Source organism: Homalodisca vitripennis, chromosome 1, assembly GCF_021130785.1.
Source record: "Homalodisca vitripennis isolate AUS2020 chromosome 1, UT_GWSS_2.1, whole genome shotgun sequence".
In the NCBI taxonomy this organism is placed as follows: domain Eukaryota; kingdom Metazoa; phylum Arthropoda; class Insecta; order Hemiptera; family Cicadellidae; genus Homalodisca; species Homalodisca vitripennis.
Genome location: NC_060207.1, coordinates 230,724,463 through 230,740,046, shown reverse-complemented (window position 1 = coordinate 230,740,046; position 15,584 = coordinate 230,724,463).

The window sequence follows — 15,584 nt, the reverse complement described above, 5'->3', positions numbered from 1 at the left end:
AATAAATTTATCAAGTAACTTCAATGCATCCAAGATAATTAGAATTTTGCGCAAATAAGTATACCATTGTTATTTCTCAATTAATAAAAACTTTTAATAGATTTAACATAATTCGAATTTAGTCGTTTAAAATCACTACAACAATAGTACCTTCTACATAGGTTTTAAATTTATTGTAATTTGAGCATAATAAGAAAATATGACTAGATTACCCTAAATGTAAAAAATATTAATACTTCTATCAATAAATATCATTTTGTATGCGAACGCAGGGTCTAAAGTTATTATGCTATACTAAATAATTCAATAAAATAGAATGTTTAGACTACTTAAATATATTTAAAAAGAATAATGCAACAGTAACCAACATAGAATTGTATTTCAAAACTCTATTCAAATGTATGTTTTTTCAACTGCTTATTTTCCGTAATTTTCTTCCACATATTCTCATTATACTCTGCACTCGGAGGTTAAGTGGTAGAGAGGAATTTTAAGTCCTAACTTCGCCTCTGTAAATAAATGCATTTTTCATTTCATTTCATTTCACTCCGATATTTTTCAATTGATTGATCATAACTTTAAATAATAGTATAAATAAATAACAGGATGAATAATAGGTAAATAACAGGAAACTTCCTTACTTCTTCGATAAGTGTTCTATATCCATGTCTGATGACACTCGTAGACACTTGTCAAAATACAAACTCCACTCATATCGGTGACGGTGCGGGCACGGTGCGGCCACGACGGTCTGGTGTCGGTGCGGACATGTCTGAACTTGCAGGTTGAATACTGCGCTGCAATTCCTACACCGTATGACAGCCAACAATCGGTCGACTCACGGTGCGGGTACGTGTGTCCCGGTCTTAAGTCGGTAAAAAAACACAATTCATTATCTTGCAGTATTTGGTTTTTATTTAAAAAAGCTTTCAGTTAAGAAGATTTTAACGAATACACTGGCATGGCATGGTCATAGATTGGTTCAATTTGCACTATAGAACGAAGGTTTTTATTATATATCAGTATCACTATTACGCTTTTAGCAACATATCAGAGTTGAAAATTGTAATCACACAGATTCCTATAAAATGAATATAAACAATGTGATTCTGTTTTAACATCATTTATACCGTATCCTGACAAAACTTTTAGTTCAAAATAATTATTTTAATTCCGATAAACTAGGCAAAGAACCCTTTCCGTTTTAGTTCAATTGATCAATATCCCCTGATCAATATTTCTATGCTTAATAGTGAGAATGGGTCATTTCTTATATTCTATATTATTTCAGTCTAAAAGGTATACAGTTTACTTAAAAAACCATTAATTTAAAATTTTTATTATACATAATCTTTATTTAAAAAATTTATTAAAATTGTGAAAGCGGACTAGGAGCAAAATATTGTATTCAGATGTGAATCTCCTCTACTGTGAGAAAATATATTTTTCGTTTCAAAATGCATGTATGTATGAGTACAAACTGATGCAAGAAATAATATTGTACAGTTAAATAGTTTAATTTTATGATCTTTATTAAAATTTATTTACACATTTGTTAATAATCAACTGCTTTACACACATAGGGCCAATTACACAAGCACACAAAATTTCTAAAAGACTGTTACAAGAAAATTTTGTCAATAATGCATTTTAATCGTTTATGTATAGATAGCATAAAGTTACTTCTAATTAATCGAGTTTCTAAACGAAGACTTGAAAATGAGCATAGGCCGAATGTCGTATTGCTTTATAATTAAGAATACAAACATGACCTTTCATAGAATGACAACCTTTCTCGATATTAAAAAATGAGTGTGCTCATACTCATAAACGTTTTCAATCTATTTAAAAATATATGTACATTTTGCCACAAGATGTGTGATTAGTTTCACAACTCCGAAAGTAGATTATGGCAGTTAGTAAAACTGTACTAACACGTATACAAGGCATACCGGCAAATGTGACTGTTTACCCGCTAATGAAGGCATAATACCTGTTACAACTTGACGGTAACACCTGCTTCACTTGTTACCTTCCGTCACACATTGACATAGATTGCGATTCAATATTATAATATACGTAGGTATTTACAAACACCATAGAGTACAGAGTAGGAATTGAAATTATTTTAATGCCTATTAAATACGGTTATAAACATTTGATGGGGTTTAAATTCTGCTTTCGTAATTTTAATAAATATGGAAATTGAAGATAATGTAACAGTAAACAAAAGAAAATTTATAAGTTATTAGTTATTTTAGGTAAACCGTGTATCTTTTCGACTATAATAATATAGAATATACGAGGTGACCCATTCTTACTAATAAGCCCTAGAAATATTGATCAAGCAATATTTATCAATTGAACTAAAAACGAAAGGGGTCTTTGCTTACTATATCGGAATTAAATGAATATTTTCTACTAAAAGTTTAGTCAGGATACGGTATTACTGATATTAAAAACTGAATCACATTTTGTTATTCATTTTATTTGAACCTGTGTGATTAGAAATTTTCAACAATGATATGTTGCTAAAAGTGTAATAGTGATACTGATATATAATAAAAACCTTTGACCATCACAATTTTATTAGTGCAAATTGAACCCATCTATCACGTTGCCCGTGCCTTGCTAGTGTGTTCGTTAATCTTCTTCACTGAAAGCTTTTTTTGCAATAAAAACTAAATAAAGAAAAATATATAAAACGTCTTTTTTACTTACTTATAGTGAATATTGTACACCATAGTGAACTATTATGAACTGAACCACTTACAAGAGTCTTGATTAAAAGTGTTTTTATAAAAAGTTCTTACTCTAAAAGACAAACAAGGTACAAAAGAAAGAATAAAAACTACTGATTTAATAGATGGTATAGACGAGACTGAAACATCAGAAGTTGTTCGCTTGTAAGTTTCTTAATCAAAGACTTCCTCGTTAAAATCATTCACTTACAAGTAAAAACAATGGATGCTTTATCGTATGTTCTGCAGACAAAGTTAAGAATTATTATCAGCTATTTTCCGTTTCTAATTACTCTATATATTTTATGTTTAACATTTTTTTCATGCAGTATTTGAAGATGTTGAAGTTACTCAGTATGCTGTGCCAAGAATTGTCCCGGCTTATACAATACATTTTGGTTATGTTTTAGTAGTGAACATATACTATACACATTAAATATCCAAACATACTCTATTATCACTGGACACTAGTTGTGGATATGAAAATAGTTAGAGATATACTCTTAATTCATGTGAGTGTAGTGTTTTGTTCAAGTTAAGAAGTATAACGGTAAACCTTCAGACTAATAGACTCATGGTTACATTATACTAACAATGTATTAAAATAGTTACCTTATATATCACCCTAATGTAATTATAAACTCCCAGTTGTTATTTGTTATATATTTACTGAAATTTAAATTTATTGCTATTCATATGAATTGTAAACTTATTTGACTTTTTATTTACTTATTTTTTAAGGAGAGGCATGAAATTTGGATCTATGCACAAATGTAGCCGAGGGTATCGAAAAGGTTGAAATAAAGAATAAAGTATATGCTTACTTTAACATTTTGTCATTGGACATACTTAAAACAAATTGTAAGTTATGCAGAGAGAAAGAAGTCGGTAGACAATTTATATGTAGGCATATAATAGTAACATTGCAATTATGCAATTGATAGAGCGGATTAAAGTTAATATTTTCTGGTCAAAAAGCTAGCTTCCACATTATCTTACGCTGATAAAACTTTAACTAACTAAAACTGTTAAATTTTGACTATTAAACTATTTTATGTTTTTATCTTTCGATAACCTCCCGATTTTTCGTCTACGATAACTAGCGCAAGTACAAATTTATTTCCTTGTTTTGAGAAATTTTTTTTCCAATTATGTCACAAAATTGAACTATATGCACAATGTAATGAGTCTCAGCTAAAGGGAATTGCCATTGCAAAAGATCTAACACCGGGTTCGAGATGTCATGTTACATTGTTCAGTATAACCTTGTGTCTTGAGAAGAGAGAAAATTTCACGTAGTATTCGTGACTAAAAACTTTTTGATTCAGGATGTTTATAATCAAATTGGTTGTCAAATCTAAATAAATGAAAAAATTAACTTATAGTAGCACATGATCGCAATTCACAACCGACAACGTGTTTGATTGCTAAGACGTTTATATTACCTCCAATGCGTAATTTCCTATGAACCTTAAACATTAAAATTTATTCTGATACCTTGAGTATTAAATAAATAAGACAATTGTGGGTTAAGGTTTCAAATTTAATACGACAGGTGACACGACTTTGGTAAATTCATTATCACCTTATCAATTCTTACCACACAAAGAGAATCTAATATTGGAAAGAAAATCCAAACCCCTGCAACATAAGTAAATAATTGTTTTCAATTTCAAAAATACCACTTTTGAACTTTAATGGAAACGGATGTATGCTTTTAAGGAAAAACACTCTTGTGTAGCAGCTCGTTGTGTGAAAGCTTTTACGAGTTGCTACATTCAAACAAATAATATATTGTATATAATAATAATATACAAAACAATATTAGACGACTTTAAGTATTATTTGCTAATTAATAAATAGCAAGGATCAATAATGTTGCCTTACCGTGAAAAATAGCATATGATCGCAATCACTTTTTTATTTCTAATTAGGTATCTCATTATCTTTTCGTATAATCTATCTTAATTTCGTTCTTATGCATGGATTTGTTGATAAATATAAACATCAATAATTCATTCATTTTGCGATATTTAGCTACAGTCAAGTTTAAACAATTGAGTATCAAAAGTTTAAACTTACAGTTAAAGACAATCTTACTAACATTTATTTTTATCGTTGTAAAAAAATGTACAAATTATTTGTTTTGTAGCATATTACATATAATGATAAAACATTATAAAAGTAAAAGTTCACATAAAGAAAAATATAACTAAAATATCTTTTGTGAACAAAATAAAAAACGTTATTTTGTTTTTGTGCGTAATATATGATTTTTAAAACACAGTGTTTTAACTTTGTACTCGTATTTCCTAGTACAGTAAAACCAACGAGAAACAAATAAACCAGTAATTTGACAGAGATTGTTTGTTGGCATATTGTGGCACGTAATTAGGTCACGTGTCCACATAGTGAATTCTACACCATAGTCCACAAAACAGCCAACGAGCCACAAACAAATGTTTGTTCATTACGGTTGCTCTATGAGCAACAAACTGTGGTGTGTAATGTGAGCAGCGTGGTGCGCCACAGCCAAATCCTGTCGTGGCAATATTTTTCTGTCCGTGACTCTGTCATTAGGTGTCTAACGCCTGCTGGAAAAGTTATTTACTGAAACTATCATATACAGTCCATCTAGTTAGTACATGCTACTCTTTATACTGCTCTTATCTATTATGATGTACATACTTAAATAGGGTGGGAAACTATGATAAACTTAGTTTTAGGAAGACCTTAACATTTAAAATGTTATTAAATAATAAAAACATTTATTTATGACTATAATTTTAAAATGTTATATGCCTTTCGTATTAAAAATCTCACGTAAGAAACTTTAATTAACATTTTACGAAAGGTTATAATTTACAATGTTTTAATTTGCCAATTATGATTTAATCTCATAAAAGGTTTATTATAAAATTATTATCTTTTTATTTCATAAATACACAATAATTTTATTTAAATAAATTGGTGTCTATCAAAATAGCTAGTTTAAATTTGTATATTGTTTTATTTATTATCTTTCAAATTTATTAAAACAAAATTAATATTTTTTTTATTTTCGATGTTTTATATCTTTACTGTATCAAATATATATTTAATTTGTATATAATTAAATTAAATTTCTTATTTTCAATTCCACCTCCGTTCCTTAATTAGGTGCTACGTTGTTTGTGGCATATCGATCATTATTTACTACATGTTCTGGTCATTAGTCAGTGATTAGTTGGTTAAGACTTACCATGACTATTAATTTATTATTTTTCAGTAATTAGTGTGTTGTTTTTTAATGATCTAGAGATAGTGTGCCTATTTTATAAACATACCTGTTTCCTTCACAATCCTCTCATTGTCAGATACAAACTTTAAACAAAGAAAAGAGCATGTGACTTTAAAGGATTTAATGAAGTGACGGAATAGAGATTATTAGTTAAGACGGATTAGAATTCATTCTGTAAGAGACAATGAAACTAGCTGAGCTATTTACATTCTTATCTCGTAATATGCAAATTATAGGAATCAATTATTGATTCTCGTGGTTTTTTCCTCTTGCAGTGATACCTACAGAATGTATCTTTATGGTCACTTTTACAGTCGAATTTCATTTGCATCTTCCTATCGAAGCTGATTGAGGGCGTTAATTTTCATTAACAATACTCAATTATGAGTACTTTTTTGACAGAGATTCAATAACTGAATTCAATATTACTTTTTATATTTTTAATTAGTTATTTTTAAACCTGATCCACATATAGTACAGTAAAACGGAAAAAGTGGGAAGCAGTTTAACAATTGATAACTGACTAATTAGAAAAAAATGTGGTGTGGAATTTATCGATTCTAGATTTTTGGAATATTTTAGAACTTATATGTAATGCCATGAGCATTACCATGATAATTGATCTGATCTTGATAATTAATTGTTACTGACTGATTTTAGCATGTTAGGGCTGCTTTCTTAAGGTTACCATTGTTTTATGTTCTCTAATACCATGCATGGCGTTTAAAAAGTCACAAAGACACAAAAGCCATGTCTGGTGAAAATCTCTAAGGCTTTGATTCATTATACGTCAAATTTTTCTTCTAATAAATTACAATAATCTTCAAAATAACAATGTACTAACTGCTTACTCAAAGGTAAGCAGTCACGTTATATTTCTCTTTCTGGTAACTCTTTCCTTTTCCTTCATTTTTATATTGTGAGCATAGTTCTTTTTCTGCACGCTTACATGTTTTCTTGTCACTTAGAGGTAATACTTTTCCTTGATTCCGTACATCTTTATATCTTATTTTAACTTTTTTAAGTACAAGAGAAGAGATGGAAGTGAATGCAGGTTATCTCGAGTACAAGTGACTGATAACAATGGTATCAATACTACGTGGATCGCCCAATCATATCTGACTTTTGGGCTGGAATTGGAAGTGCGCTGCACCTGTTTCTGCAAAATTCAGCCTAGCCGATACACGCTGTATTCATTAGTGTTTACAAACACGTTGGGCGTACGTGTTCTTTTTTGACAAGACATTTCAGGAGACTCACTAACATGTGTTAATTTATTGAGTAACATATACTTTATATCTAAATTTTACAGCTTTTATTAACAATGAACAAGATAAATTTTATTGTTTTAATGGGAATCAGTAACTATTGTATTGATACTGAAGATCAAACATTTAGCGACATGAATAATTTTTGATTCAATATAATAATTTTGTTTTAGTTTATACTTATTTAAAGTGTCTACTTGGAAATGAGCTGTGAAATGTTAATAACGTAATTACTTATAATTTGGTAGATTTTGTTTTTATATAAGAAACCAATTTATGGTGATAAATTTAGCAGTAACAGTGTGTCTATTTAATTTTGTTTTAAAGTTGCGTCATTTTTAATAAAAAAGATATATCTTGTAACAATATACTATATATAAATATTTTATACTATAATACAATTTTTTATATTTTTTAACTTGATTAATAAACTATCCTACAGTTCAACAATCGTTTGATTATATACATTACGTGAATAAATTCCCTTCGTTAAAACTGCTACTATATTCAAATCCATAATTTGTTCAAAATATCCAAATAAATAAATGTGATGGAGGAATTGACATTTTGGAATTTTACTGGATTCCGAAATATCATTTTAGAGATATTAATTGGAACAGTAACTAGAGTAAGATTAAATCACAGATTCCTGGAATTTGCTTCCACACTATTAGGATATGTATTTTCACATGTTCTAAATGCAATATATACAATTTGAATATACAATAGAAGATAACAAGTTTAAATAAAGAACTGCTCTCCTACAAATACAAATTAAAAATAATAAGAAAAGCATTTAGCACAGCAGGTGAATTATGTGCATAAGGTGACAAATTCTAGTACTTTTGCCACAAAAAATATAATTACAGTGTAAAATCTCCAATATTGCATGATTTCCGCAAAAAGTAACAGACATACTGTTAATTATTTCTAATAAATAAGGGTATTTGTATAATAAGAATACGCTTTTGTGCAATTCATGGCTATTGATACACATAAAAAGCATCAGTATTATGACTTTAAAATAGTTTAATATATATGGAAACCAGTCAATGAACTGTATAATAATAAAATAAATATATTACGTAATTAAAAATGACATAAAATCTCGTACCATCAGTAAACTATTTAAAGGACAATTTTCATTTTAGGTTGAAACGGGGAATGAAGTTGATTCTGCGTCAGTGCGGGAATTTCAGACTAAAGCAATATTTTGTGGCTGAACACATTTTGTGGCGTAACGAACTGATATATTCCGTGACTGAAATACCACAAGTAGTCTTTCTGACGGCGTTATATGTAGTGGACAACCCTATCACTGCATTTCTAAAGAAAAGGGGTAACAGTTGTGATGTGACAAACTGATATCTTCCATGACTAAAATACTACACTTAGTCACTCTGTCGGCTCTATTTGGTGGATTAAACTATTATATTCCATGACCGATACCCTGACCTAATCTTCAACTACTTAGGTAAGCTATAAATTGTTACACCTTGCTACTTTCTTCATTTAACTTTTTATATATAAAACAGTCCACCTTCTTTAGTTTCATTGATGATGGAAGGCATCCATATCAGCACTAAATTCTATATTAAGCTTAGTTCCATAAAGTGAAAAATAATAATATTTTTTATTGCGCGAAAAATTTACAATATTACATAGTATGCGTCAACGTAACTATATACAATACATAACTACATAAGATAAATGATGTTCATCATTACGTAAAATGCATAAAAATTCTTTTATGCATCAGAACCGGGGGTTTCGTGGATCTTGATAATTTTATTAATTTTCATCCCAGCGGCCCATCAGGACCCTTTATCAGTCTAGTAAAATGCATTTGACATAAGAAAATGTTTTAGTCGAGTTTTGAATATTTTTTTTTCATTCAGTTTTTTATGCCCTCAGGGAGTCTAATGGTTATTCCGACTCCAACTTGTGATTGCAAGTGTTCGAAAGCTGCCGTTGTATGGTGTTCGACTCGAAGGATATCCCTGTCTCTAGTCCCGTATTGGTGTACATCCCAGCCCTTAACCAAAGGCCACCAAATATAGAAAAGATCAGGGTGAGCAATCTAATCTATCTAGAGCCAGTTAATTAATTATCTGGGAGTGCCGATGGCCGAGCGGTCTAAGTCGTTGGACTTTGAGTCTGAGTTAGAGATAGCGCAGGCTCGAATCCTGTCTGTGACCCTTGCACTATTTATCAGTACCATCGACCTCGTACTGTATCGACTCTCTCCCTTATTGTGTTTCATCAGATTCTCGCATAGGCCAGTGGCCCATGAGGACGGGGACAGAATAAGGCTTAAAAGGAGATTGGCCTCTCCTTTTATGAAAAAAAATTCGAAAAACTTTTGACGGCTTTCTTATAACACCTGAACACTATTTAAAATCTATATATGTAACAACTTCCCTTAAATCTCAAGCCGCATGTCAAATGTGGATGTATCAGACCGAAATGGGCCATTTGTAATATATCCACCGAAGAAAATATTTCAAGATTGCGCAGTAACAACAAACATTGAAAAATGATAAATAAAAACTGTTTTATATTTTAATTCTCATCTGGAGGGGGGGTGCTGTACATTGGCTTTCATCTTTTTGTTTAGACGTTAGGTGCACTATGTCGTATACTTAGGGGACAAGGGAAGTTAAACCAACCAATGCACTGTAGTTTGTTTGCTGAGGTTGGTTTTATGCCTCCCGTAAATATTCTGCAGATATCGTCTAGTGGTGTGTCTATTCTGCTGCATACTAGCATAACATTAAAGAAACACGGAAAGGATTTCTTCTAAGAAGGTTTTTAACTTTTTTATTCAGGTGTCCCCTGTAAACAGCATATACCAACCACTCTACACCCCAAAGATTACGGAGAGGGTTTATCTTAAGGCTTAAGTTGTTGCAATGTGCACAATTTCATTAGAACTCGAAAAGATACACTAATAAGTTTAGTTTTCATTGTAAAAACCTTTGTTATATATATCACCTTATATGTTAGAAAGCTCAAATTATTCCACAAGTGTTTTTAAAACAGACAACTGCTTAATTTAATTATAGTCAGAGAACTATTTAACAATAACTGTTTGGTTTGTTGACTACAATTATCCTTTTAATAATTATAAGTTTTAAATAATTAATGATTTACTTTCGTTATATTTTCAACAAAAATGGATACCTTATTAAAATATTTAGAAAAGGTACTACGTGTTTCGTAATTTATAATTTCTAATTACTTATTAAGGTTGCAAAAGTTTTGTTTGGGTTGTAAAGATTCCCGCCAAGATATTCATTCTATTTCATTAAATATTTTTTATAACAAATGTTTTAGAGTGGAATAGATTGTAAAATGTAAACCAAATTGGAAGTCTTAAATTACGATTGTTTAACTATAAATAAATTTGAGCTATTTTATAAGTTAACCATTGCAGATAAAAGACATTGTAAAGCTTAGAAGCATAATATATACTTGTGTATTTTAGATTATTAAACTATTATACATTCAGGATAATAATTTAATTCAATATCAGGGAGAAAGTCAAATTATTAAATATTGTAAAATTAAGTTCATAGAAGATATGTTGACATTTCGTTTGATTTTCATAAATTATATTTAATTTCAAAGCTTGCTATTGTATACGTTTCATAGGAAATAATACATTTTTTTGAAATAATATTTGTTTGTTCATGTAAGCCCAGGTTGATTATTAAGACCATAACTTGTTCTCTATAAATACAATTTTCAATCTAAGCAAATAAATAAATTTAATTACTTTATTTTATGGACGATTGATATAGCTATGATATCTATTTGAAATGGTTACAGCATCTGGCTATTTTATGTCTAAGCTTTAGCGAAGTGTATCACTCGTGGACTGGAAAAACTTAATTTCTCAGTCGTAGCATTCTCAGGCCTAACAAAACAAACTCAATTATGCTACTGGAAATATTTTGAACCCAAAGAAGATTGCAAGAGCTGGAAGTAACCAGTATGTATATACTTTATATATTTACTTCATCGGGGAAATAAATTAAACGAAAATGTGTCACTTTAAATAAATTATATGAAATAAATTAAAACGCCTTAAAGTAGACTTCGAATTCTACTTATATAATATTATATATATATATATATATATATATATATATATATATATATATATATATATATATATATATATATATATATATTCTAAGAACAGTTTTAAAAGAAACTAAAATTAATTTCTGAACAATGTTTCAATGTAATTACAATTTTATCAAGTACACTTTATAAAAATGTACTGAAAAAGATAAACAAACAATAGAAGAAACACCTGACAAAACATTCTAAATGTAAATGGCAATTTTGGCATTGAAACAAATTTAGATTTTTTGTTAATTTAAAAAATATAAAGTAACATAATTTTTATTTAGGTAAATTTTTTGATCAGAATCTAAGGATTCAAGTGGAAAATAATAATTTAGCGAATGTTAAGTCCATGTGGTTGTTTCGATTTTAGTATAAGTTGGTGTGCAAATTCATTATTCCTTAAGTTGAAATCATTTCGAGAGATATTTTCACAAGGTTTTATTTTGCTTATAACTTTGAGTTTAAAGCAATCCTTAAAGCTTTTGTTATGATGAATATTAATATATATAAAATATAAAAATAAATATTATATAAAATATAATATATAAAATATATATATATATATATATATATATATATATATATATATATATATATATATATTCACCTGGACAATGAAGCTAAAACAACTATGGTACTGGAAATATCTTAGACAGGAAGTAGGTGACAAGGGCTGGTGGAAGTAAACGGATTTTTTTATTTGAGTTGGTGTTTCACAGCTATGTACATATTAGCATGATTGGGACAACAAAGCAAGATCTGCTGTGGTATTGGAAATATAACTCAGCCGAACAATAGTAGCTTCTATAGGCGGATTTATTAACTGTATCCAAGTGAGATTTGGGCTTTTTTGGGTTAAGGTTTATTTTTACAAACCAGTTACAAACTTTACAGTCGCTTCTCCAAACGTATGGACAATATCAGATATTATTTTTCTTGTCTTCTTTTTTTATGCCTTGATATAAAACCTAAGCAATTTATTCTTTCTCAGAGAATCAGAGATACTACTCGTGCACAGGATACATATGTACTGTCATAAATAAACAAATGATGCTGATACACTTCAGGCTATAATATGCTGAATAAATAATCAAAATTACTTGCCAAAATCATGTATTAATACTAAAGTTTTGTTTAATCAGTTATCCGTGATTTATCATGAGATATACTGAATAATATGTTGGAACTGAAGGCAGAAACTAACGTACCAAGTTGTACCTGTGAGTTTCTTGAAGTTACACACTACAATAAACGTTTACAGGTTTTAGTTTCAAAAACAATTTCATAGCATTTATTACATAAATAAATGAAGTAACTTCTTATATCCTACTTTCTTAACTAATAAATAATATTAACATTTAACCCACGAACAATAATAAATATAAATAAATATAAGTGTGCAAGTAACTATTTATTGACAGGTAATGAGTTGGCATATTTAAAGCATTGCAAGCAAGGAAAGGATATTTAAAAGGTACAAAGATATTATTGGTAAAGCCGCATAATCCATTTACTAAGAGACGTAGATTTAGAAATTCAATTACTGAAAGAGCTTTAAATGTCACATTGCGTAAAACTTAATGTCATTGAATTTTCTTTGCCTTCAGATTTTTAAGAATCTTTAACTTTCTAGATGCGTAATAAATTTCTGCAATGCAAAATCAAAGCTAGAATTTCATGTCTCTACTTTTTTGTATCGTTAAATCGTTAAAATTATTATAAAAATAACAGTGAACAGTCCACGAATGTAAGTATGATACAATTAACACTGTACACTACCAGAAATTGCAAAATGATCTTAATGGTATATCCAACAAATAACAGGTATAGATGCACTATGTATTACATAGGATTTTCAGTAATGCCATAACAGTGTGCTATAGTGAACCACCAAAACTATTATTTGTTATCAAACAGTTAACATGAAGAATTACATAAAGTTTAATAAATCAATATTTGTAAACGATGTGTTTTATATAATAATTTAACTCATATTACAATTGCATTAAATAATAAATTTCTGGCTATAAAAACAAAGGTACACGTATTATAATATTTAGTTATAACACATTTACAAAATAACCTTGCTCCCTTCACAGAACCGTTGAAATATGAAAAGCAAAATATAATTAATTCTCTTCGTTAAAAATTCATTGTAGAATTTCTCAATATCTTATTTCTTTTCCTGTTGAAAAAACCTGAAGAACCTGTCATTCTTTTAGATTACGAATATTTTGTGTTCTGCACAAATATCATCACAGTAATAGATAACACTAACTTTTATTACTATAGTATATTACATTTATTATAGTTATAAGTACACGCATGATATCTTAAAAAATAGTAGCTTACATTTGAATTACCAATAGAACAGTGTAGTTGATACGGCGAGACGGTTTTTACAAGATCCAGTCAATGTTTGCTATTGCTGCAGTGTGGATGGGTGATCCTACCTGACCAGTCATTAAAGGAGGCTCGGAAATCACCTGTTATCAGTTCTTCCCCAAGTTGGTTGAAAGTTTAGTTGGTTTAATTAAAGAGTAGCAATAAATTCACACTAAAAATTGGAAATTATTCTATTTATTAAAAACATATTAAACATTTGATACGGCGGTAGTCTCATAAATTTATTCCGAAGAATTAAACTAGTGTTTGTATATTCCGTCTGTATATTAGAGTCACAAACTAAACAAACATCAATTTTCATTCTCTTCATCATCTATACACTTTTTACTTGTCGTCAATAGTTATAAATATATAAAATTAAAGAATTCTTGGTAGTAACCCTAAGTGATAAACCCCAATAAAGGCAGATTACGATGTGAACCTCGTTTTTAGTCTCAGTGAAATCATCGATACTTAACATGTCGAATACCAGAACTATCTATCGATATATTACACAATATATATTAATTACATAAAACAATATATATTACTTAATTAAAGTAACGTGTTTCAAATTGATAGAAAGGGCTTAAGCAATTACGTTATGTCATAAATAATAAAGTACCATAACAATTAATAACACAATACAATTAAGACTGGTGATTATAAAGATGGCATTTAATTAATAAAGAAAACCTAACCACAAAACAAAGATCTTGAAACTGATAAGGACACAGTAAATCATTTATTGGTTTTATTTTGTAAAGTTTTCTAATATTAACTATCTATTTTATTTAAAATAAGTTACTTATAGAACAAATTGTGTTTTGAGTATAAACATGAGTGTACAGTATGTTGTTGTAGATGATTTATTTATTGTTCAAGTTAATTACTATTGGTTAATCATACCAATAAGTATAATAAATAAATATTGTTTGATATTTTCTATATACAAAACCAGGTCCGCTAATGGCACTCCAACCCCCAATAACTCAATTGAGATCAATTTGTAAAGTTTGATGTCGAAGAGAAAAGATTAATAGTGATAGTCTGTCTGATTATATAATGAAGTATAAAAACTGTAATGCACCAATTATAAAAGTAAATTACTTATGGAACGTATAAATCTAAAGATTTAGTGCGAAGCAATACGCTGAAGACGTCCATTAACAAATTGACGTCTTGTTGGATGGTTAAGACGGAAGCTTATAATAAGAACCTGTCAGACCCTATAGTCAAGCGACAGGGAACTCATGCGTACGCAATGCTGTGAGAATTTCTTGATTTTTAATGTATATGACGTATATGTATATACTTGCCATGTCATAAAACTAAGCTATGCGCATTCGATAATATAAAATTATGGTCTTTTGCGATATAAAAATAATATTTTATAATGGGACTAATAATATAATTCGGAAGATAAATGTGTGATAGTAATATGATCAAATACGTTTCGTACTGAATAAGGTTAGATTATGCCACACCACGTGTTTCGTTACAAGCTTCACTGAAGTTGAAACCTTTAGAATATTTCATTCTAGAAATATTCTGTGGATAGATAAACAGTCGATCATACAGAATATTACATTAACAACATTTATCATACAACACATTCTTCACTATGTAAAAACGAAGTCACATTCAAATATCACTTATTTCCTTAAAACATATACTTATGCATTGGTTTGTTTTAAAATAAATATTGAGATGTAATATTTAATTTTTTTAGTAATCAACATGGTCCATGCTATTCATGAAATAGTCCTGTAT